The sequence below is a fragment of the Callorhinus ursinus genome, unplaced genomic scaffold (genome assembly GCF_003265705.2).
Source record: "Callorhinus ursinus isolate GAN/ISIS: 27379988/994484 unplaced genomic scaffold, GSC_fseal_2.0 scaffold4, whole genome shotgun sequence".
NCBI classification, from domain to species: domain Eukaryota; kingdom Metazoa; phylum Chordata; class Mammalia; order Carnivora; family Otariidae; genus Callorhinus; species Callorhinus ursinus.
In genome coordinates, this window is record NW_027397066.1 from 109617216 (window position 1) to 109645122 (window position 27907).

A 27907-nucleotide genomic window follows, 5' to 3' on the forward strand; every position below is an offset into this window, starting at 1 on the left:
TTTCTGATTTGTTTAGAGTATATTTTCTAGGTACGGTGTTAACCTGTTAGCATTTTGTTCTCTCATTCATCTATTTCCTCTGGACACAATGACAAGACGAAAAAAATCACCTCAGCAAAAAGAACGAGAGGTAGTACCATCTGCCAGGGACCTACTCAATACAGACATTAGTAAGATGTCAGACCTAGAGTTCAGAATCATGATTTTAAAAATACTAGCTGGGCTTGAAAAAAGCATGGAAGTTATTAGAGACACCCTTCCTGGAGAAATAAAAGAATTAAAATCTAACCAAGTCAAAATCAAAAAGGCTATTAATGAGGTGCAATCAAAAATGGGGGCACTAACTGCTAGGATAAATGGGGCGGAAGAGAGAATTAGTGATATAGAAGACCAAATGATGGAAAATAAAGAAGCTGAGAAAAAGTGAGATAAACAACTACTGGATCACGAGGGACGAATTCGAGACATAAGCGATATGATAAGATGAAACAACATTAGAATAATTGGGATCCTAGAAGAAGAAAGAGAGAGAGGGGCAGAAGGTATATTGGAGCAAATTATAGCAGAGAACTTCCCTAATGTGGGGAAGGAAACAGGCATCAAAATTCAGGAGGCACAGAGAACCCCTCTCAAAATCAATAAAAATAGGTCAACACTCCGACATCTAATAGTAAAACTCACAAGTCTCAGAGACAAGGAGAAAATCCTGAAAGCAGCTTGGGAGAAGAGATATGTAAGCTATAATGGTAGAAACATTAGATTGGCAACAGACCTATCAACAGAGACCTGGCAGCCAGAAAGGACTGGCATGACTACTTTCCGAGCACTAAACAAGAAAAATATGCAGCCAAGTATACTATATCCAGCTAGGCTGTCATTGAAAATAGAAGGAGACATAAAGAGCTTCCAGGACAAACAAAAACTAAAGGAATTTGCAAACATGAAACCAGCCCTACAAGAAATATTGAAAGGGGTCCTCTAAGCAAAGAGAGAGCCTAAAAGCAACATAGAGCAGAAAGGACACAGACAATATACAGTAACAGTCACCTTACAGGCAATACAATGGCACTAAATTCATATCTTTCAATAGTTACCCCAAATGGAAAAGGGCTAAATGCCCCAACCAAAAGTCACAGGCTATCAGATTTGAATAAAAAAGAAAAACCATCAATATGCTGTCCGCAAGAGACTCATTTTAGACCCAAAGACACCCCCAGATTGAAAGTGAGGGGGTGGAAAACCATTACTATGCTAATGGACATCAAAAGAAAGCTGGGGTGGCAATCCTTATATCAGACAAATTAGATTTTAAAACAAAGACTGTAATAAGAGATGAGGAAGGACACTATATCCTACTTAAAGGGTGTATCCAACAAGAGGATCTAACAATTGTAAATATCTATGCCCCTAACATGGGAGCAGCCAATTATATAAGGCAATTAATAACAAAAGCAAAGAAACACGTTAACAACAATACAATAATAGTGGGGGACCTTAACACCCCCCTCACTGAAATGGACAGATCATCTTAGCAAAAGATCAACAAGGAAATAAGGACTTTAAATGACACACTGGACCAAAGGGTCTTCATAGATATATTCAGAACATTCCATCCCAATGCAACGGAATACACATTCTTCTCTAGTGCCCATGGAACATTCTCCAGAATAGATCACATCCTAGGTCACAAATCAGGTCTCAACCGGTACCAAAAGATTGGGATTATTCCCTGCATATTTTCTGACCACAATATTTGAAACTAGAACTCAATCACAAGAGGAAAGTCAGAAAGAACTCAAATATATGGAGGTTAAAGAGCATCCTATTAAAGAATGAATGGGTCAACCAGGAAATTGAAGAAGAATTAAAAATATTCATGGAAACCAATGAAAATGAAAACACAACTGTTCAAAATCTTTGGAATACTGTAAAGGCAGTTCTAAGAGGAAAATAGATAGCAATACAAGCCTTTCTCAAGAAACAAGAAAGGTCTTAAATACACAACCTAACCCGATACCTAAAGGAGCTGGAGAAAAAAACAGCAAATGAAGCCTAAACCCAGCAGGAGAAGAGAAATAATAGAGATCAGACCAGATATCAATGAAATAGAAACCAGAAGAACAGTAGAAGAGATCAACGAAATTAGGAGCTGGTTCTTTGAAAGAATTAACAAGGTTGATAGACCCCTAGCCAGACTTATCAAAAAGAAAAGAGAAATGACCCAAATCAACAAAATCATGAATGAAAGAGGAGAGATCACAACCAACACCAAATACAAACAATTATAAGACCATATTATGAGTAACTATATGCCAGCACATTAGATAACTTGGGAGAATTTGATGCATTCCTAGAGATGTATCAAGTACCAAAATTGAACCAGGAAGAAATAGAAAACCTGAACAGACCTATAACCACTAAGGACATTGAAGCAGTCATTAAAAATCCCCAAAAAACAAAAGCCCAGGGCCAGATGGTTTCCCAGGGGAATTCTACCAAACATTTAAAGAAGAATTAATACTTATTCTCCTGAAACTGTTCCAAAAAATAGAAATGGAAGGAAAACTTCCAAATTCATTTTATGAGGCCACCATTACCTTGATCCCAAAACCAGACAAAGACCCCCAAAAAGTAGAATTACAGACCAATATCCTTGATGAACATGGATGTAAAAATTCTCACCAAAATACTAGCCAATAGGACCCAACAGTACATTAAAAGGATTATTCACCACGACCAAGTGGGATTCATCCCTGGGCTGCAAGGTTGGTTGAACATCCACAAATCAATCAACATGTTACAATACATTAAAAAAAGAAAGAACAAGAATCATAAGATCTTCTCAATAGATACAGAAAAAAAACATTTGACAAATAAAGCATCCTTTCTTGAACAAAACTCTTCAGAGTATAGGGATATAGGGTACATACTTCAATATCATAAAAGCCATCTATGAAAAACCTACAGCAAATAACATTCTCAATGGGGAAAAGCTGAGAGCTTTTCCCCTAAGGTCAGGAACACGGCAGGAATGTCCACTATCACCACTGCTATTCAACATAGTACTAGAAGTCCTAGCCACCGCAATCAGACAACAAAAAGAAATCAAAGGCATCCAAATCAGCAAAGAGGATGTCAAACTCTCACTCTTTGCAGATGATATGCTACTTTATGTGGAAACCCAAAATATTCCACCCCAAAACTGGTAGAACTCATACCAGAATTCAGTAAAGTGGCAGGATATAAAATCAATGCACAGAAATCAGTGGCATTCCTATACACCAACAACAAGACAGAAGAGAGAGAAATCAAGGAGTCGATCCCAATTAAAATTGCACCCAAAACCATAAGATACCTAGGAATAAATCTAACCAAAGAGGCAAAGGATCTGTACTCAGAAACCTATGAAATACTCATGAAAGAAATTGAGGAAGACACAAAGAATTGGAAAAAAGTTCCATGCTCATAGATTGGAAGAACAAATATTGTGAAGATGGCAATGCTACCTAGAGCAATCTACACATTCAATGCAATCCCCATCATAAAACCATCCACTTTTTTCAGAGAAAGGGAGCAAATAATCCTAAAATTTGTATGGAACCGGAAGAGACCCTGAATAGCCAGAGGAATATTGAAAAAGAAATGCAAAGCTGGCGGCATCACAATTCCTGACTTCCAGCTTTATTAAAAAGCTGTCATCATCAAGACAGTATGGAACTAGCACAAAAACAGACACATAGATCAATTGAACAGAATAGAGAGCCCAGAAATGGACCCTCAACTCTATGGTCAACTAATCCTTGACAAAGAAGGAAAGAATGTTCACTGGAAAATAGACAGTCTCTTCAACAAATGGTGTTGGGAAAATTGGACAGCCACATGCACAAGAATGAAACTGGACCATTTCCTTACACCAAACACAAAAATAGACACCAAATGTTTGAAAGACCTAAATGTGAGACAGGAGTCCATCAAAATCCTAAAGGAGAACACAGGCAGCAACCTCTTCGACCTCAGCCGCAGCAAATTCTTCCTAGAAATATCGCCAAAGGCAAGGGAAGCCAGGGCAAAAATGAACTATTGGGATTTCATCAAGATAAAAAGCTTTTGCACAGCAAAAGAAACAGTCCACAAAACCAAAAGACAGCCGACAGAATGGGAGAAAATATTTGCAAATGACATATCAAATAACGGGCTGGTATCCAAAATCTATAAAGTACTTGTCAAACTCAACACCCAAAGAACAAATAATCCAATCAAGAAATGGGCAGAAGACATGAACAGACATTTTTCCAAAGAAGACCTCCAAATGGCCAACAGACACATGAAAAAGTGCTCAACATCGCTCGGCATCAGGGAAATCCAAATCAAAACCTCAATGAGTTACCACCTCACACCAGTCAGAATGGCTAAAATGTACAAGTCAGGAGACGACAGATGTTGGCAGGGATGCGGAGAAAGGGGAACCCTCCTACACTGTTGGTGGGAATGCAAGCTGATGCAAGCACTCGGGAAAACAGTATGGAGATTCCTCAAACAGTTGAAAATAGAGCTACCATATGATCCAGCAATTGCACTACTGGGTATTTACCACAAAGATACAAATGTAGGGTTCCGAAGGGGTACGTGCACCCCGATGTTTATAGCAGCAATGTCCACAATAGCCAAACTGTGGAAAGAGCCCAGATGTCCTTCGACAGATGAATGGATAAAGATGATATGGTGTATATATACAATGGAATATTATGCAGCCCCCAAAGGAATGAGATCTTGCCATTTGCAACGACATGGATGGAACTGGAGGGTGTTATGCTGAGTGAAATAAATGAATCATGAAAGACATGTATCATATGACCTCACTGATATGAGGAATTCTTAATCTCAGGAAACAAACTGAGGGTTGCTGGAGTGGGGGGGCGGTGGGAGGGATGGGGTGGCTGGGTGATAGACATTGGGGAGGTTATGTGCTATGGTGAGCACTGTGAATTGTGCAAGACTGTTGAATCAAAGATTGTACCTCTGAAACAAATAATGCAATATATGTATGAAAAATAAATAGAAGATAGCAGGAGGGGAAGAATGAAGGGGAGTAAATTGGAGGGGGAGACGAACCATGAGAGATGATGGATTCTGAAAATCAAACTGAGGGTCCTAGAGTGGAGGGTGGTGGGGGGATGGTTTAGCCTGGTGTTGACTATTAAAGATGGCACGTTCTGTGTGGAGCACTGGGTGCTATGCACAAACAATGGATCATGGAACACTACATCAAAAACTAATGATGTAATGTATGGTGATTAACATAACAATAAAAAAATTTAAAGAAAAAAAAGCAAGCCATAAAATCTGTTTTAGCATCATCTCCTCAGTATAGGCCTGCTGCAGCATAATACAGACTTCTTTAGGGTTACATTTTAGAGGAGGGTAATGTTGCCCTGGTCTTCCATCTTATTGTGCGTTCACATCTGAAAAGGCCTTAGCAAGGCTGTCATGTTCCTGTTTATGTCAACTCTATTAGTGTTATCAAAATATTACTTTTCCTGGCAATATTGAAGATAAAATTAGAATGGGAGTTGTCTTCCTAAAATAGCAGTGAATTTAACAAACAATTTATTTCCTCATGAAAAGACTGTTCCAGAAGTTTAATTTTACTTAAGTCCTACAAACAGTCTTCATGACTCAACAATCTATGCCATCAAACAATATTTTACATTGCTCCCAATATCCAGTTTGTCTTAGACGTTCTTCTTGAGGAACTCCTCAGTTTTAAGCATCCCTATGTGAATAGCAATCTTCCTCTCTATGGCAAAAGCTTGTGTTTAAATTGCTTGGATTTAATTTTCCCTGAAGTAAGAACACCAATTCTCTTTTTACTGTTATAGTAACACAAACATTATACAAATTTAATTATTCAGAATTTGATTCTCTGATTTTTTTCAATGGAAGCAGTTTCCCAGTATCTTAATTCCTACTTCATATTCATTCATCCACTCACCTATTTAACAAAATTTGAGGACATGTTTGTTGGGTTTTTACTCTTCATATTTATTCTTTTTATTTTGAAAGTACACACAAGTATTCTCAGTCTGGCAGATCTCTTAATAATGTGTGTTGGCTGCCCCTTTCCCAGGCTTTATTCCTGGGAAAACATGTAGAGAGGTTGATTGTCCTAGTGAGTAGCCAAATTTTCCACAGACAAAAATGAAGAAAAATGTTTTGTTTGTTTGTTTGTTTGTTTTGCTTATAGTAAAGGGGAGAAGGCAGCTATCCTCCTGTCCTCCTAAAAGTGTCTCCTCTTTACACTAACCTTTTAGAATGTAAGTCAGATCTCTCCAGGAACTGGATGGCCCCACCTTTGAAGACTTTGATGACCATTACTTGTCTCCAAATTCTGGAGTTTCATCTTTTTTGACATGTAAATATACAGAGAGATAAAACTCTAATTTTTCTTATATCTTGTGACTCAAACTTGGGACCTAGTAACTAGAGATCTAGTAATCTAAGGATTGAGACAATTTGATTCTCTTGGGAAGAAAAGTTTTACTGCCCTCAGATCAGAACAATTAACTAAACAGGAGCTATAGCCTAATTCTCTAGGTATGGGAAGAGTTCCAAGAGGTACTGAGAAACCCAGGAAAGTTTAATTTCTCCAAACTATTCTTTGTATAGCATAGTACCAGACAGAATGGGAAATTAAGATGGTAATATGCTTTAAATACCTTTAAGTTCTGTTAAATCTATGGCTTCACAAGACCTTTTAGAAGTAGCAAAATATTTACCCTGGATGTCTTTAGTTACATATTTTTTTCCAAAACAGAATGGCCCATGTTGAGTTTTCATTATGACCCGCACTCCAGCACTAATAACTATTTTCCACAAACCCTTATCTTGGTAGCTTGATTTAATTTATACATTTGGAAATTTTTATAAACTTGTGAAATAGTTCTATTTTTATGTGTGTATCATCATTTGATTATCTAGATTCTTGTGACTGGTTTAACTAATAATTATTTAATAATGTATTCATATACTGCCAAAGCCCTCTACATATACATTGGGTAAATAACAGAAAAAAATTTCAACTAAAGACATTGCTGATGTCAACCAACTCTTGTTTTGAAAAATAAAACCTGACACATCATATAAAGGTAGATAAATTATTACTTAGACATCCACTTATGGTTTGGGTATACATTTTGACAGGCCATGTGAAAAAATGCCTCCAAGGGTCTTCAGTTCAGGACATAAAATCATGTCGTTATTTTTCTAAAGGCTATTTTTAAAAACATCAACATTCTTTTAAAGTCTCTCATTTATATATTGGCAAGAATGTCTGTTGATATTTAAAAGCAAAATTGTAAATGAGGAGCTTAATATCTAGAGATAGTTTGATTTAGTTACTCTTAAGTATCTAAAACTTGGCATTCATCTCTGACAATGAACATTTAGTCTTTATACAACTTTTCATCTCAAAATTATTTTTACTTATTGATTTGCTTCTTGTTCTGTAAATAGGTTAGTATTTCTGAGATGCATTCTTTGCAAAAATTCATGTTGAACCCAAAAATCCACTTACTGTTATTTGGAAAAATATACAAAATATCTACCATGATAATAACTTGAAATTGTTGCAAGTTAATGATTGAATTTTATGAATGTTATCTTTACTAAACTCCACCGCCAGAAACCACCTAGAGCTTGCATATGTTAAAAACATGAAATCAGATGAAAAGATATTTGCTATTCAATTAATCAAATGCTTGTGAATTAGCAGCCGTTTGGATGCTGTGAAGATTCTGTTAGGTGGAAGAGAAAATGTGAGCAAGTGCTAGCACAGTGGTTGATACCTTGGTAATTGATTTCACTTCTCAGTGATTGACAGACTAATAGCTAAATAGCTAAAATAAAATACAATAAGCACTTTCAGAGTTCAGGAATAAGCTTGAAAGGCAGTTTTCATTAGAAATTTCTGTACTTATTGCCACAAAAGAAAAGAAAAGAAAAAAAAAAACTTCTCATTTAAAGACCACTGCACTCTTATATAAAAGAATTGGGAAAAAAAAAAAAACATAGCAGAAAACCAAGACCCCTAAAACGTCTGATTTACTAAGTTATCCTATAGGAATGAGACATTAGGCAATATTACGGAGACCTCTTTTCAAATGTTGTTTTACTCCTTAAAACAATATTCAAGCTGATGAATCCATGCTTCTTCTATCATCAATTATTTTTATTTGATCTATTTTCTAAAGTCTTATTAAGTGTCTGGCCTAGAAATGTTCTTATAGATGCTTTCCACTTATTACAATCCCAAGTTTTCTGCAGTATTGGAGGTGTACAGATTGTATACAAAATAATTCTGAGAATATCTGAGGTTTTAAATAGGAAGAATAGTGGTAAGAGGTAATCTAGTATTTCTAAGGAAGAATCAACAAGAAGATAGCTAGAAACAACAATATGTAACCATTCATGATTATTTCATTTTCACAAGACAAATATTTATCAATCCTTTATTTATTCAAGTCTAAATAATACTGCTTAAAATGGAAAGAAAGCTATGTATACTCATTGCCATAAAGACATTTATGATCTAATTGAACAATAAGTACAAATATAATGAAGTTTCTTTATATAGCCATTATAAAAATTAAACTACATAAGCTTACCAAGAAAAGGAACAGGGAAGGAAGGGAGGAAAGAAAGGAAGGAGAGAAAATGGGAAGGAGAAAAGAAGGCAAGAAGGAATGAAAGAAGAGAGGAAAAAAGTAACAAAAAAGAAGCAATATTTAAAAGTGGTATGTTATTCAGCCTCCCATTACATTTAATAATAAAATACTTCGTTGGGAAAGAAAATAGAACAACTAATTGAATGTCATGGACAGGGAGGGGGGGTGACAAAGAAAAAGTAAAACAAAACAAAACCATGGCTAATTGATAATTACTAGAAGTTGTAAAATTCTGTACAAAAGATAGTTTATTTGGAAAACAGTTTTGGACTTGTTTAGGAATATATTGACAATACTTAAGACTTAGTTTCTACTTTAGATATGACTCTGTATGTGTGTGCATGTGTGTGTGTGTCCAAAAGGATAAAATTAGATAAATAGTTACATGAAAGAGACAGAAATTAACCGTTATTTAGATTCAGAGAAGGGAAAAGATAAATTTTTTAAAGATTTATCTATTTATTTGAGAGAGAGAGAGAGAGAGAGTGTGAATGTGTGGTGGGGGGGAAGGGAAAGAGAGAGAGAAAAAGTCTCAAGAAGACTCCCAGTCAAGCATGGAGCCTGACATGGGGCTCCATCTCACAACGCCCTGAGATCATGACCTCAGCCAAAATCAAGAACTGGATGCTTAACGACTGAGGCACCTAGGCACCCAGGAAAAGATAATTTATTGAGAGTTCAATAAAGTTTACATGAAATTACAGTTTGAGAAGGGCTATAATAAGGGCAATTTAGTTAAACAGCTACATAACAAAGATAACTTGAAATCCTTTACAGTATAAATGCCTAGGAATACTGTGTGAAATATAATAATCATTGTTTAAAATGAGTCATTGAGTTAAATAACACAGTATAGAAACAGGAATACCCAAAAAGAAATAAGATTTTATTTTATTTTACTTTTTTTTTAAAGGTTTTACTTATTCATTTGACAGAGAGAGACACAGTGAGAGAGGGAACACAGCAGGGGGAGTGGAAGAGGGAGAAGCAGGCTTCCCGCTGAGCAGGAGCAAGGAGCCCGATGCGGGGCTCAATCCCAGGACCCTGGGACCATGACCTGAGCCAAAGGCAGACACTCAATGACTGAGCCACCCAGGTGCCCCGAGAAATAAGATTTTAATCCTCTGAGCAGGCATGGGATAGAGGAAAGCAAACAGAAGGGATTGGATTTAGAGATATACATGCCCTTAGTAGGTTGGTGGTAGGTGATGGGGGAGGTTGTGTCAGGAAAATTATCTCAAACATGGAAATAAGATTAAAAAAAAATAATAAAGTTGAGCAACATATATGTTAATGTTCTTTGGGTATAAAGTCTATCCAAGGTTTTGGTAGGGGAATGCACTTAGTTCATTTCACTGCTTCCTAGTGGTTAAAGATCACAAACTTAGTAAAGAGAGTAGTTAACTTTTTTATTTTTTTCTGTAGAGATACAAGTATTTATTCCTAGTTGAAACAAATAACCTCACAGATTTATGAGCCTGTTGTGTATCCATCAGTTTTATATCTAACTCAGCCGTCATATCCTAACATTTTGTTAAATCACTCCTAAATATGCCAGCTTCTCAGATGTGTTTGTACACTTTAAAAACATCATACCGGTTGCTTCCTTAATTAATTAATTAAATAACCTCTTTAAAGGATATTCATTTTCTATTTGTTTGACAGCTTTGATTTTAACTTTCTAAAAATTACACTAGTAGAAATCAGGGATCAGATATCTTTGACCTCCTGGAGATTCAACATACTTAAGACCCTAAAGTCAATTGCCCAGACAAACATTTCTGCCCAACATCAAAGGGCATGAAACATTTTCTACTGTGTTCAATTCTTAAGAAAGCTGAGAATTAGTACCCTATGCTTTCCTCAAGATTGAAGTAGGGATTTGTAAAATTCATGTGGCCTAGGAAGCTTAAACATGAGAAATTGAAATAAAAATTAGTCCAAAGTCAGTATTTCCTATGAGTTTCCTAGCATCAGAAATATATCTATACATCTAGGTATATAGATATATATTTAGTATATGTGCTGCCGAAGCAAGCACTATTGATATATATTTAGATATAGATACAGATGTCTATATATATATATATATTTTTTTTATTTTCTGGAGAAATGATCCATTGTCCCCAAAATACAAGGAATTGCCACAAGGGAAAAAATTTACATATAAAACTCTATTAAAAATAAATTTACAAAGATTGACAAACATAAAATTAAGAATAACTTACCATCAGTGAAAATTAGAAGAAAAATACAACAGAATTACAAGGATTCATGATAATAAATAATCTAAAAGGAATTATGAAATAGATCTAATATGTAATAAATATATAATGGGTAAATATATTAAAAAGGAATAATAAGACTTGGCAACTAAGACATCTAAAAATAAAATAGTCATTGAATTAAAAAACTGCTAAATACAGATGAAATAAAGGAAAATAAGAACAAAGATAGATTACAGAGAAGTAATAAAATCACAAAAGTTACACTGAGATGTTCCAAAGTACATCTTTAGACATTTCAGATGCAATTAAGAAGGTGAAGGTATAATATCCAAAGGTAATACCCAGGGGTTTTCAATAAATCATTAAATAAAAGAATCCTCAGATTCAAAAATTTGGCAAGTTTTGAACAGTGAATAACTTAAATCCAAACCAGACATCACATTCATTTGGAGAATGTGAAAGAAAAAATAAAGATAATTCACCATTTAAAAAAACCGAACAAAATAAACAAATTGAATGTAATGGAATAAAAACTTCCAAGTGCAAAATAATATAATTAAAGAGAAAATACTAAACACAGTAGTGAAAGTGAAGAAAAGAAACAAAAGAGACATTTTAGATTATCAAAAGTTTTAAGAAATTACAACTCTTAGACTTGTTCATGAACTATTACAAAAAATAATACTGGAAGAATGAAAAGGAGCTAAAAAGGAAAATGGAGGAAGCAAGCGATAATGGTATATATAAGAATCGTTAAGTATTAGGGCAAATCTAAATGGTCATTAGAAAAGTATCATTAATAATAATAATTAGGTATTGTAGGTTTAAAATAAGTTAATAAAAAGGTATTGTATATTTAAAATTCACTATGGTAGATCTCAAGAGTTCTCACCGCAAAAAGAAAAGGTAAATAGGTAAAGTAATAGATATGTTAATTAGCTAATTAGCTTAATTGTGGTAATCATTTCATAGTGTATATGTATGTCAAAGCATCACATGGTAGACAGAACGGGAAAAGGCCATGTGAGGACAGAGGCAGAGTTTGGGGTTACACAGCCTCAAGCCAATGAATGCCTGGGGTCTATCTGAAGCTAGAAGAATCAGAGATTCCCCTCTAGAGCTTTTGGAAAGATAGTTACCTAACTACACCTTAATTTCAAACTTCAGACCTCTAGAACTGTGACAGAATATGTTTCTGTTGCTTTAAGCCACCAAGTTTGTAGTAATTTGTTGGCAGCCCTTGCAAAGTCATATGCTGGCACTGAGTAGCTGGTCAATAAGCATTGATTATAAATCTGTGGTAATTATACAGTGTGCCCATTGACTCAGAGATGAAGAATTTGACCATCGGAGCATAACAGGGAAATCAAAAATAGATACAAGACTTTTGATATTTTATGTACATATTTTATATCAAGTAGGGAAATTCATAACTTCAAAAAATAGCAATGGTGAAGTTGGTTAATATATTTTAAAAATTATAAATTGTATCCCAACATCATACTAACTCCAAATGTGGAAAACATATTGTGACAGTTTTAAAGAAAATACAAAAGATTTTTTATTTAATCAAATAGGGTTTTTAAAGTGATCACATTTAAAAATCTCCCCTTGTTGATGAGCTGTGGGAATTCAGGAACTCAAACATTTATATGGTGGGAAGATAAGTTTATACAACTCTTTGGGTAAGCTACTTCACAATACATAGAAAGACTGAAGACATACATATGCAAAGTTTCAGAATTCCCCTGCCTGCTCTAAGTCTGTCCTACAGAAATTCTAACATGTACAGTGAGGAGATCATGAATATTCATTATAGCATTTTTAACAATTAAAATAGTTCTTAAACATTTAAGATGAAAATGATTTCTATTATTTACTTGATGAAATCACATATAGAAATTTAACAAAAGTGGATACTCAACTATCATCGTGACTGGATCTCAAAAACATAATAGTGAGATTAGAAAGTCCATTTCAAGTAATGCATAGAAAATATGATATTTATTTTAATTTTGAAGATAAAAGCAACACAGGATGTTATATATAAATATTTTCTATATCTGTATCTTTATAAATGCTGTACTGTTAAAAGTACAAAAATATACAAGTAAACTTCAAATTTATTTATTTATTTATTTACTTATTAAGATTTTATTTACTTATTTGACAGAGAGACACACAGCGAAAGATGGAACACAAGCAGGGGGAGTGGGGGAGGGAGAAGCAGGCTTCCCGCCCAGCAGGGAGCCTGATGCGGGCTGGATCCCAGGACCCTGGGATCACGACCTGAGCTGAAGGCAGACGCTTAACAACTGAGCCACCCAAGCACCTCAAGTAAATTTCAAATTTAAGCCACTAGTTACCTCTGGTAGTATTTGTTATAGTAAAATCCTGTTTATGGTTATATAACTGTGCCAAAGGTTTTTTTTTTTTTCTATATTTTGGCATGTTTGAACTATTTCATAATTGGAAGTGTAAAATTTTAATAATATAGTGGCTTAAAAAAGGAAGAATAAATGATTGGCATATTTTGTTATGCATTAACACACTACTGAAGTAATCATCTATTCTATTCTGTTAAAATCCAGTGGAAAGTCTTTGAAGGTTTGTGAACACAATCATAATTTGTCATGTCGTTGAGAGAATTATGTAAGATTAAGTGGAACAGGTATGTTTAGAGGGATGGAAAGCAAAATAACTGCAATTTTGATATTTGAGGGGACACACGATGGTACTGGAAAATAGGGAAACCTCATGAAAAAATAATATGTAAAAGAGACATAAATGATTCATTAATTGATTCAATGTACCTAATAGATGGAAACAAAGGTAGTAACAATGGCTGACATGGGGAAGACAGAGCAGCAGAACTTTTTGAATACAAATTCAGTAATTTTTGCTTCGATATATTTAAAGGGAATTTCCATTTTCAAATAAAATCTATACAGAGGAAAAAAGATAAACATAGTTATTATGGAATTGTCAACATAAAAAAGAGAGTTGAAGTATGAAAATGAATGTGGCTAGAAAGAAAGAACTTTTAGATCATACAAAATGCCTCTTTCCTGATAGCATTCTCTCTTCTTAAACTCCGAGATTATTTCTGAAACTTAGAAGGAACAAATTCCGTGAGTGTATCATACTCTAATTTTTCAGGAATTACATTACTGTGTTTCCTTTCTATATCTTTCATGACTAGTTCCAGTAGTTCTGTTTGATACCCTGACACTCAAATTCTTTTTGTATGGACTAAACTGGGGTGGGGTGGGGTGGGGTGGGGTGGGGTGGGGTTAAAAACTGTCCCTATAACTACAATCATGGAGTATAATTGAAATAAGGATTATTCTGCCCTAGCCTCCATTCTTCCTTAGAAGCTCTAGTATCTCCAATTAACAAGTGAAAAAATATTTTTCCTCACACATAGGGAAAAAGTGAATTATAACTAGAAACAAAACACTGTGAAATACTGCAAATATAGAATAATTATTTGATTTAGTGGACACAACTCACTAAATTAAGTTCCATTGTTAGGTAAAAGATTCAATGTTGTAAAGTTAACTCATTTTAAAATAAAGATGTATTTAGAAATGCTTTTTTATCTTATCAAAAGAATTTGAAGAAAAATTCTACAGTAATATAAAATCATTATACAAAGCAAAGATTACATTTTCACAGATCATGGCAATGATTATTACCTTTAAAACAATAACTATCAGGGCGCCTGGGTGGCTCAGTCGTTTCGCGTCTGCCTTCAGCTCGGGTCATGGTCCCCTCTCTCGCTGTGTCTCTCTCTGTCAAATAAATAAATAAAATCTTTAAAAAAATAAATAAATAAAACAATAACTATCAGGGCGACTGGGTGACAGTCGGTTAAGCATCTGTTGATTTCAGCTCAGGTCATGATCTCAGGGTTGTGAGATCCAGCTCCACATTGGGCTGGACACGGAGCCTGCCTAAGATTCTCTTTCTCCCTCTCCCTCTGCCTCCCTGCCTCCCTCCTTCTCTAAAACAAACAAACAAAAACAATAACTATCTCCAATGCTGCCTCAATTTTATGACTAGTATCTTATTTTATTTTTTTAAAGATTTTATTTATTTGAACAGAGAGAGACACAGTAAAGGAGGGAACACAAGCAGGGGGCGTGGGAAGGGGACAGGCAGGCTACCCGCTGAGCAGGCAGCCCGATGCGGGGCTCGATCCCAGCACCCTGGGATCGTGACCTGAGCCGAAGGCAGACGCTTAACGACTGAGCCACTCAGGCGCCCCGCAGTATCTTATTTTAATTTAAGGAAAGTTTATGAGCTAGAAGTCCCTGGATAAATAAAGACTTATAGATGAGAATTTTTTTTAATTCGAAGACAAAATGTTATAATTAAAAATTCAGATAAAAAATTCCAATTTTGGCTTATTTGAGAAAAAATAAAAACTGGCTACATGAGTCCTCAGTCTCATATGGCAGGACAAAATATTAATAATAGTTATTCTTTGTAGATAGGACAAATTCATTTTAATGAACCACAATTTCCACACTAATGTAATATATGCATATTCATTATACCCTGTCCAGAATCTATCTTTCTACTCTGGTTCCCCTAGGAAATAGAGTTTAATAAATTAAACTGGACCCATAATTTTGTGAATTAAACATACCTCCCCATGCCAGTGACGATATATCAAATTTATTTATTTATTTATTTATTCATTCATTTATTTATTTATTTAAAGTTGGCTCCACGCTAGACATGGAGCCTAACGTGGGGCTTGAACTCACAAAACTGAGATCAAGACCTAAGCTAAGATCAAGAATCAGACGCTTAAATGACTGAGCCAACCAGGTGTCCCCAAATTATATTTATTTTATAATTTAATGTACCATAATTGATTAGGATTATTTCTGAGAGACAAGACTTAATGAAAAAAATAAGAAAGATTATGAATATCAAGGTATGGAGGTGAGTGAAAAGCCAATACTTCTGGGAAGAATGCAGAACAGTAAAAAATATACATAAAATGTATTTTCCCCTATTTGCTATAGTGTTATCATTATAAAATATAACTTCAGGGTTCTTCAACTTTAATTTCAGAGTAAGATGGTGTCTAAGGTCCCTGACCTTGAATCTGGGAGGGCCTATGACTCCTTAAACTACTACAATACCAAACAAGCAATGCTCTATAACCTTTGAGATCTGGTCAGAATGGGCCATGTGATTTCTGCTCAGTCCTTTCAGAACACTCACTCGGGAGGTCTGATGCTGACAGAAACCAAGCTATCTGGAGAGACTTTGTATATGCATCTGGCTGATAGACCTAGATCTTGTCTGGCTTCAAATGTTCCAGGCCAAGTGCCAGATATATGAGTAAACAAGCAATCTTGGAAGTGGACATTTCAGTTCCAACTGTTCCAGCTCTCAACTATGTGAGTCACCTCCAGGTGTGTGTGTCTTCCCTGATGAGACCCTATCATTGAAACAGACAAGAGTCATCCCCATTGTGCCTTTTCTGAATCCCTTACTTACAGAATTTGTCGCTATAATAAAAATTTATTGGTTCCTTCAAATCAGTTTTAGGTGGATTTAATACTCAACAATATTACTGGAATAGGAAAGCTTTTTGTTCTTTTCTGCAAGTCTTTACATAATCTGGCATCTGCTTATCTCTTTAATATTTCTTCCAATCTCCTTCTTACTCCTTATACTGGAACCAATCAAGTTTTGTTTTCTGATCCACCAACAGACCAGTGCTTTTTTACACATTAGATAAATCGCACTATTAATTAAAAAAAAAAAAAGAATGTTGGGGCACCTGGGTGGCTTAGTCAGTTAAGCATCTTCCTTTGGCTCAGGTCATGATCTCAGAGTCCTGGGATTGAGGCCCACTTTGGGCTCCCTGCTCAGCGGGGAGCCTGCTTCTCTGCCCCTCCTCTGGTTCATGCACAGCCTCTCTCTCTCTCTCTCTCACTCTCTCTGTCAAATAAATAAATAATCTTCAAAAAATAAAAATAATAAAGATAAAAGAATGCTATTCTCAAAAGATTTTACAAAGCTGGACGCTTCTAATTCTTTTTTTCCCAAATATCACCGACTAGATTACATTTCCTGATCACCTTTTCATAATCACTTCCTCTTCCTCTATTCCTACATTTAGTCTTTTCTGTCATATTTATTATACTTAAAGAAGTGGTCAAAATCTGCAATTATCTATTTGTTTACCAGCTTTCAGCTATCCCCACTTATTTTCATGTAATCGAAGAGTTCCAGGTCATTCAGTTTACCACATTATTCCAGTGGCTTAAATATCATGTTGCTCAGGGGGGCACCTGGGTGGCTCAGTCAATTAAGCATCTGCCTTCGGCTCAGGTCATGATCGCAGGATACTGGGATCAAGCCCCGCATTGGGCTCTCGGCTCAGCAGGAGGCCTGCTTCTCCCTCTACCACTCCCCCTGCTTGTATTCTCTCTCTCGCTGTGTCTCTCTCTCTCTGTCAAATAAATAAATAAAATCTTTTAAAAAAATAAATATCATATTGCTCATACCAGTCATTCAAACATATTTATTGAATGAATAGAACTCTGTACTTAATCTAATACATCTTCAGACTGAATCTGTGGCATAAGTATTAATATTAGTTTCAGTTAGAACAGGGTTCAACTATAAGTAAACCATAATGCAAATAAAAGTAGCCTTAAAACCCAAGGGGTTTATTTTCTACTACAAAGGAAACAGGAGAAAGAGTTTAGGACTGGGAGGAAAGCAGTGGCACTACAACATTGAAGATTCGAGTTATAGCCATGCAATGACATTTTTAGCACGTCCTTAGAGTGAAGGGTCACATACTGTTGCATATCTGTAGCACCTTGAGGAGTGATGTCCACATTCTAGGGAAGAAAAATGAGGAAAAACTGAAGCAGCAAAGGACAAATGGCTAAAGACATACAAGTCAAGTTGGTGTTGTTTTGAGGCTTTCCTGGAAACTTCCTTTTGTGACATCTACTTACTTGTCCCCTGTTTACATGGCCACTTCCAGCAATACATTGATAGTTCAGCTTACTAGATGAAAAAATAGACAAGAGAAAAGTTTATGAATAGGTTTTGTTTAGCCCATTACATAGTCTGTCTAACAGCATCTAATAAGATATTGCCATTATTTTGTGTATCAGAAAAGGAAAATACAAGGTGGCTAATTAATCCATTTATTACATTTGCAGTAAAAAAACTGTGTGAGGGTGTGTGTGTGTGTGTCTGTGTGTGTGAAAATCAAGCATTTCTTCTGACTAGATTGTAAAAGCCAAATCAGCCTTCACATCTAGGAAGTGTTAATAAGGCTAATAATAGCCATGGTTCACTGAGTTTTTCCTATGCAGCAATTACTATATAAACTTATTTCTGTTCATGATGTCATTTAATCTACCCCTCTAGAGTCTATATTAATATCCCTATTTACAAATGAGGAAACCAAATGAGAGGTTCAAAAACTTGCTCTTATTTTGCACAGCTAATCAGCAACATAGTAGGAATTTGGTTCCAGATTTACGGAATGCCAAAACCCTTTATGTAAAATGTCAACCTTGACCAAAGGGAAGAAGTGCACAACTATGGCTGAGTACAATGGCAAAAGAACACCAAAGAAAACAGGCAAGATACTGAACTATATTTTTCAAAGAGAACAGCACTGATCCTATGAGGAATAAATATTTACCAAGCAAATGCTTTTTTGAACTCTTCTAAGAAATCACATATAGGTATAACCTATTTCATGAAAAATATCTTCACTGTATTTGCCATACCTAAGAAATCATATAGACAAGCCTTTTATATTCTAAAAGTGCAATCCTGTGTGGGGAAAAGATTTCCACTGTTAAATATACTTTTTTATTTTTTACACTAGCTTAAACAGAGATCACTTTGCCTTAGAACTGTTAATAAGCTCTTTTGAATCTTCAAGAGGATGCTAAATTATATAATTCCCCCAAATTTCTTAAATGTGAATGTAATTTTTTCTTTCATTCTATTTCAAGAAACTAATGTCCCCAAGAAACACTGTATGGGAGAATTGTCTTCTGTGATCATTAACAACATGTTCTTGATTTTTCAGAATTTATTCCTGGTTAATAATATTTTACAGACTTTTAAAACACTGGTGCTTCTTATTTTTTTTAAGATTTTATTTATTTATTTTGAGAGAGAGAGAGTGAGTGCATGAGCAGAGGAGGGGCAGAGAGAGAAGAAGACTCCCCACTGAGCAGGGAGCCTGAGGCAGGGCTGGATCCCAGGACCCTGGGATCCTGACCTGAGCTGAAGGCAGATGCTTAACCGACTGAGCCACCCAGGCACCCCAACGCTGGTGCTTCTAAACATAAATGAGCAAAATTCCTTCTAGGAACAAAAAGTAAACTCTTGGAGAATTTGAACTAGGGACCATGCTCACAGATGTAAGCTGCTTCTCTGTATTTACCAGTGAGCACCATAGAAGATAAAATATTCAAAAAAAAAAAGAAGAAGAAGATAAAGTATTCAAGTGCTCATATCCTTGAATTCCCTCCAATATATTTGTGGGTTCTAATAAATAAGACACTAACTCAAAGGATACATACCATTACTTCTGGGGCTTCCAAAGGAATGTTCATGACTCCTCGTCACCCACAGATTTCAGAAGTCCAAAGTAAGCTGTACTCACTAGTTCAAAGTCACTTGGGGAAATGTTTAAAACTGAGAGAGACTGAAGAGTCCACCAAAGGACAGAATCTGTTGTTATTTGGTGGAAATTTTCAGATGAGCCTCATTTTTATCCTCAATACTAAAGTCCTGCATTGTTTTTATCTCTTTATTATTGTCTTAAATCACAGATATCATAATATTATGCAGAAAAAAACCTTAAATGAATAAGCTAAATAATAATTATATGAGAACTTCATAATAATTTCTTTAATAATGGAAGAAATTTTTAAAATTATTCTATGAATTTTTAAATTAATTCTTTGTAATTTAATGAAAGACAAGTTTTTTTTTTTTAATTTTTATTTATTAGAGAGAGAGAGAGAGCACAAATGGAGGGAGAGGCAGAGGGAAAGGGAGAAGCAGACTCCTTACTGAGTGTGGAGCCCAACCTGGGGCTTGATCCTGGAACCCTGAGATCATGACCTAAACCAAGATCAAGAGTCAGATGCTTAACTGACAGAGCCACCCAGGCACCCCGAAAGACAGGGATTTTTTTTTTTTAATTCTCTTGAATGACAAATATTAGTGAAGTTTCTAGGCATAAGATGAATTATTCTTAGAATACATATGGATAGAGTAAATCTCATTAATCTCATTATTTACAACAGGTCACTTTTCTGAATCTGAAAGATCATAAAAGGATAATTTTTTTCAGCTTGTTTTTACTGTTTCAAAACAGTAAATTATGTCTCTCAGCAGGTGGTATACATACTAATTGAGAAAAAAAACAAAACCCTAAAATAACTAAAGTTTTCATTAATTAGTTTTCCTTAATTTTAATATGAATCATAATTACCTACAGGAAATTAAAGGGGAAATTAGATAATATGGAAATAACAATTATGGGAAAAAAGTAGAAGGTGATGCCATAAGACAATTTGTAGAAAAAATACCATAAAAATAAAGGAGGAAGAAGGTGTTTGGAGTTGGGGGAACCAGGAAAATTTCTTTGGAAGAACTGACTCTTAAACTAGTTCTTAGAGAGACTCAAAATAATGGGAAACCAAGCAAAAGATATGAACAGCCTTTCTGAATTAGAGGAAATACAAATAATGATGAACTTATGAAATAAGAATAGTATCACTAATCAGTTAAATGAATTAAAACTAAATACCATTTTTCCCTCTTTGAGATTGGCAATATGAACCTTTAACAAGGTTTTTGAGGTTATAGGGAAATGAGAAGGCTCAAACTATGCTGGGGTATAAATGTATAACTGGGAGTTGCTTTAGAGTACAATTCTTACACATTCTACAGTCTATAAATAATAAATATAAGGCTCAGCCTCTCCACTTTTGGAAATACACTGTAGATAATTATGCAAGAATGTCAATTGCAGTATTGCACTGCGATTGGAAGAACTTTAAATATCCATCAGGTTAAGAAATACTAAACAAAAATGGTTTATTCATTATGCAGATTATAATGCTGCCATTTTGTGTAATGATTAATGACTTGGCTCTGAAGACAGAATATCTGGATTTAAATTATTTGTTCCCTGTGTTGACCTTGAGAAAAGAACTTACTTTTTGTCCCCTCTTCTGTAAAATGGAGTAACAACATTACCAATTTCATTTGTTTGTCATGATGATTAAGTGAGATAATCCATGTACCACTCTTAATGCCCAGTGCAGAGTAAGCACTCAGATACGTGTGTCTAATGTTTTTAATTTTATTAACTTTAATCTCAGTGTTACTCTCATGGTAAGATTTCTAAAGTATATTGTTGAACAGAAAAAAAAGACATTTTAAACTGATGCACATTGAGCACTTCATTAAGGAGAGCATACTCACAAAAGCTAATTGTGCATATTTTCAATAGGCACATGTACATGCATTTATAAATGCACTGAATATATTAGGAAAAAATATACACCAAACTGGAAACAGTGATCATCTCTGAAGAAGAAATTGGTTTTGGTACTATTCACTGAAGCTTTAACTGTTCTCGAAATGTTTTAATTGTCTATAAGGAGAATGTATTATTTATGCACTTAAAAGAATTTACACATTAAATAGTAAGTGGCTGATTGAAACCTGTTAAAACTAATGGGGGTGGGCTGCACATGGGTAGTAACGTATTCAGGTAATGAGAAATCCTGATCTCCTTCAGATATCAAGGCAGTTTTAAGAGGTACAGTTCTTTTGGTTGAGGTGATAATTACTAAGTTAAATAATGAAAGGTTATTTCTCAGCACAGAGAAGATATTAGTGTTTCAAAGGTTTCATTGTAAATTATCTGCAAAAGCATGTCACCTCTCTCCACTCCAGTTCATTATTCCAATTACAAGGGAGGATTCCTCTCTCTTTATTTACTCTTCAGTGATCTAATGCCAATAACACCAGTCTACAGAAACGACAGTCAAATATAACAAAAAGCACATTAAAGAGTCAAACATCACCATGTAATAGATATAAAAATACCTTATAAACATTTTTATAATACTCTCAACTGAAATAAACAGACCACTCTCAATTTTAACATCTGGTTCCCAACAGTTCTTATTTGGGTGATAACATTTTTAAAAAACAAATGCTGGGCATCTTCATCAACTTTTCATCAAGTAACAGCTGTTCCTTTAGAACAAAGTGTATGCATGTTGGAAGTGTTACTGATGTTCACTTCTGTTTAGTTCTGTGTGAAAAAGCTTTACATTGGGTGCAATTCAGAAAGACAAATGGCTTCAGATGTTTTGAATGGATGCCATAGCACTAGTTTGAATGCAGTTCCTTGTGTTCGTTAGAATATTTTCAGCCACAATTTTTACATTCATATTTTATATTCAAATAGTGGAGAAAGAATACATGCCTCTTCAGGACAACAGTATTTCTGTTTTCATATGCTCTTGGGCATCATTAGGTCATTCATTATATCAGTCATTTGTCTTCATAAAGTATTTGGCTAGGAACAATTACTTACTACATCAAAGCATAGCCCATATTCATGAAAGAAAGAGATATGGTACTTATATTCTTGAATGCATTTCCACTAGATTCCCTTAGGATAATCCTGTTTCAACTTAAGCTATTAAAATTTTTACTGAATTCAAATCACCTCATCATGCTGGAACATGTGGAGACAAATACCACAGATGTTTGCCTGAAGGTTCAGGCATATTTAAAGGCAACTTAATTATAAGACACTATGAAGTTCTCCCAATTAATTTGGAGCTAAATATTCTACATCTGCTTAGTCTTTTAAAAAAAAACTTAAAGAATATTTACTTTTAACATGATTATGGATTTGGTCATAGGTTAAAATTAATGTAAGTTGCATTATTAAACTGAATTAAAAAATATTCATTTTGATAGTGTTTATTATAACATTAAGAAATACAAGTCTCTGCTAATATATTCTATTTTGTCATCTATTTATTTCATGTTGCATTTGCATGCACTCCCGAAACTTCTTAGAAAAGAGCACTCAGAAACTTCATAACGTCTTAAAAATAACACCAAGTCTGAGCAATGAAGTTCTCTCTCATGAGACACAGTTTACCCTCTTGGGTTAGATACTTTAGTGAATGACACAAACTCTGTGTCTGGATTACTTTTGCATATTATCACTTGAAATTATTTGACTTTTTGATCAATTGTTTTTCTCATATTTTTATGCACCATTGATATTCCAATATTCATTGACTTTTCAAATTATCCAGCCCACAGTTGAGTCTTAGCAGATGGACTTTGTTTTCTATTTCCCACAGTAATATTAATTCCCGCCTTTTAAATTTGCTGATTTTAATTTGTATCAGTTCTTAGCTTTTTCCTTTCCATCTCATCTTTGAGATGACACAAGAAAATCTTTTCTCCCATGTTCATAATCTCCTTACACTGCCACTAGGATTTCATTGCATTACTTAGATTTTCCTTTCTTAGATCTTTTAGTTTTACTTCTCTTCCCTGAACACATGGACAAGTTTAAAACAAATGTAAAATCCTTCTTAGGACCAGAGGCAGGTTTATTAAACCAGGAGTAGGCAAAGCACAGTCAATGGGCCAAATCCTGGTTGCCACCTATTTTCGTAAATGAATTTTTATTGGAAAACAGCCACGCTCACCTGTTTATATCTTGCCTCTTGAGGCTAAGCACTACAAAGGCAGAATTGAGTATTAGGACACAGATAGCATGTACCACAAACCTAAAATATCTCCTATCTTGCCTTTTGCAGAGAATGTTTATGAGCCTTTTTTTCCCTTGTCCAAACTACAGAATTTAAGTTTCAAGACACCTCATTTGCATTATTCCTTTCCCACTTTGAGTTTCTGGTTTTACTTTCCTGAAGACCCTCACCCCATTCTCCAAGTTGAATATGCTCTAGATCCCACCAAATATGGATCCACCTGAGTTCCTGCCATATAATTCTCTCTAGCTTTTATTCTTTACTATCATATTCTTTCCTTGAACAGCTAGGCTTCTCAAAAGAATCTTAAATATTTACTCTCTCATACGAAGGAGTATTTATTCGTCTAGCCACTGAGAACTCTCTTCTAGTCCCTACACTCTACCATGATGACTGAGAGATACTGTTAATTTATTTTTTTTTTATCTGACTTGCTATAGCTCACTTCATGAAATTCTGTCACTTTTACTTCTTAGTTCTTCTCATACTTTTGTAAGTCCTACAGGTTCTTTTTCTTGTCTACTCTGAGTCCTAAATATTGAAACCTTTTGAGGTATCTGGACTCATTCCTTTACATTGACATGATGCCTTGAGATAATACAAAAATGATTCAATGATGAAGTTAGACTTGCATGAATCTGAGATTTTACAGAATATCAAGGTTTACTAGTAACTTCAAGAATTCAGGTAATCATTAGGCATTGGCCAAACAAGGATTGGTTCAGATATCTTGTTCTAATTCCTCAAGCTTTTGGCGTTTCCAACAGATATTCTCTTGCCCAGGCAGGGTAAAGAGATTTTTAGGGAGGCTTGTGGATACTTCACTTATATGGATAGACCTTCTCAGACATCAAATATTTGTATTCTTTTACCAGAGAGTTACAGAGCATATGTAGCATTTCACAGGGAGCCATGTCCCATAAATATGTGGATCACGGCTTTGTTAACCATAAGCAATCCTAAACAACATGTAACATTCTGCTAAAAGTATTTCATAGATAGTCACTCTTTTGCTGGTAGAAAAACATTCAGATTGCTTGCCGGGAGCTCCGTCAGTAGCATGTTTACACAATCACTCTGGGTCAAATGTCTTCCATGTTTCCTGGGAGGTCTTCTCCTCAGTAATAGGTGAGAATCACAGATTAGCTGTTAAACCCTTTACTTTTTAATTCACCCTCAGACACTGGTCAACATCTCAGGGCCAAATATTTCCCATATATGTTCATTATTTGTCTTATAAGATTTTCTGCAATATTTTGCTGAAGCAGATTAACACTCTGATTTTGATTTGAACCATCCAATAGAGAGTAAGAATTCCTTCTACAAAGAATGTTATTTGCTAAGGTCTTTTGAAGTCCGTTTACAACTCAATTACTTTTTCCTCCATTAATCTTAATTATTTGAATTGTGTATCTATGTAACTGTGTATCTATGGGAGTATTTAATTAAATATATAATTTTCTTAGATCAGTTTTTATTTGAAAAAAATAGATTCTATTGATTTCACTTTAATTGGGGATCTTCATATAGGCTCCTACAACATTTTCTCATTTGGGAATCATCCTCTGAAGAAATACGCATTTAATTCTGTCAATGAAATTATGAGCCACTATTTAGTTGTGACAAAAATATTGTGGTAATACTTGACACACCTTATATAAGTGAAAATGATATTCCTTCCCAGCAAAATTAACTTTTCCTTACATATCATTTATTCCCAGTGACTGAAGTGGTGAGTAAAAGTCCAAATTCATTAAACTCTGTATTTTATATGATTCATGGACATAGCATATCCTGGATATATCCCAGGTTTTCACAGACACTGGTTTACTGATTTTCATCGGCCATTATATAACAGAGCCCATCGATTCCTCGTCCACATTCTGTGGGTATCAAAGAATTCTTTATCCATCCAATTCCACTAATTCCATAAAACAGAAGACAAACTCCTTTTTTATTCATATGACATGGGCTGTTGGAGAGCAATGCTGAAGTTCACAATGTTCAGTGATAAACGGCCATAACATATGCTGAAGTTTTCCCATGATTTTACTTCTTTAATTCGGCTTCTTACTTCTTTAAGTCTTCTTAGCTCTTTATGAATTTCTGCCACTGAAATTTAAAGACATTAGATTTCATAGTGATTAGAATATCCAATAGTCCTTCCTGAGTGAAGGTACAAACTTAATCCCAGCCTTGTTAATGAGTATGGAAAAGTCATTATTCATTCAGTGCATTCAGTTAGAATTTTGTCTTCTACCCAGGCCAAATTCCTCCTTCATTGTTTATAGTCCTCTATAAACAAACTCTCTCTAGTGTCCTTATTTGAACTACGAAGGTGTTTTTTGTTTGTTTGTTTGTTTGTTTGTTTTTTGCATCATAATGATGGGGCTCCTGGAATAATATTTCAAGGAGATTCAACAACCCATGACCAACTCTTGTAATTCTTGCAAAATGCTTGGCACAAGGAGACCAATTGGTACTGATTAATCTGCCACACATGATTTTGAGATTACATGTTAATTAGGTATGTATGGTTTTGTCTGCTCTCCAAAATATTGTGAGACATGAGACTCCCAATCAAGTATATTCTACCACCAAATACAATATAGTTGTGTCATAAGCCTCCCCATAAATGTTCTCTGATTAACTCTCTGGAGGGGAGTTATTTGTAATTTCAGTGCAATAAGTCACACCCAAATGCACATTCTCTGAGGCTTTCTGGGTCCCATTTTTGCATTCTTTAAATTAATTCCATCCACATTCCCACTGATGTTTAAAGGAACAGATGAGGGCGCCTGGGTGGCTCAGTTGGTTAAGCAACTGCCTTCAGCTCAGGTCATGATCCTGGAGTCCCAGGATCGAGTCCCACATCGGGCTCCCTGCTCAGCGGGGAGTCTGCTTCTCCCTCTGACCCTCTTCCCTCTCGTGCTCTCTATCTCTTATTCTCTCTTTCTCAAATAAATAAATAAAATCTTTAAAAAAAATAAAGGAACAGATGAGTTCAAGCTGTGATACACCAAATAGGCTGCCACTATCTGCTTTCCATCATATCCAGGGAGCTGTCTTAGCAATGTATTATCCTGATTTATGGCCACATGGAGTACAGAAATTCTGCTATATAGCTTTTTATTCTCTATACAATTTATTGGATTGGTAGTCTTTTCTGGAAAAAAAATCTAGAATGGTGAACAAAGCCTGGGAATCGAATGGTAAATGTACTCACCTACCCATAAGAGGGAACTTTGTCATTTATTTTATCCAAATTTTATAGGTAGCACATTCAGATCAGTAGGAGTCCAATTTCCTTCTTTTGCAAAAAATAGGCAATGAGATTTCCACCAGCATTGGCCATTTGGAGGAGAATATCAAAAGAGAGTTAAATATTATACCCTTTCTCTAAGCTGCCTGTGTGGAAATATTGTGGTGGCTTCCCTCCACGGTAATGCAATCTACTTATAAACATCTTTCCCATCTACTGTAATTTCACCCTATTTTCAAATACTTTCTCTGAATAATCAGGTTTTGCAATTCTGACACATAATGTTTATACACACAGCCAATAACAAGAGCCTTGCTAGCACAAACAAACAAATGTTCTAGGGTTTGACAGACCTCAGGGGATGTCTCCTCTGCTTGGTGATGAAGCTGCATTCATCTGTAGCCCTAATCTGGCTGCATGGGAGGAAGTAAAGACCCACCATAAATCACTTTGTGCAACATGGACTGTCAAATTCAATGTCATAGATATCATGCCTTAGTCACTGATATAACCTTCCTCTGGTATACATAAATTTTAATTTGGGTTTGAGACCACCATTAGAAATGAAACAAAAGACAAAGTTTTAGAGGTGGGAAAGATATGTTAATGAATTCTCTCTCATTCCCTCATTACTAGCTCATGATCCAGTGCATTTTGTGGCCTACTTCTCATTAAACTCAGGACACAATGACTTAACTAAATGAACTCTTAATAATTTTTGAGCAAGAGGCCCTTCATTTACATTTTTCACTGGGTCACACAAATTATGGAGTTTGTCCTGCCCATTGACATTGGCTGCTTCATCCTGTGCTCTGACATGTGTCTTTCAAATAGATCATAATAAACAGGTAC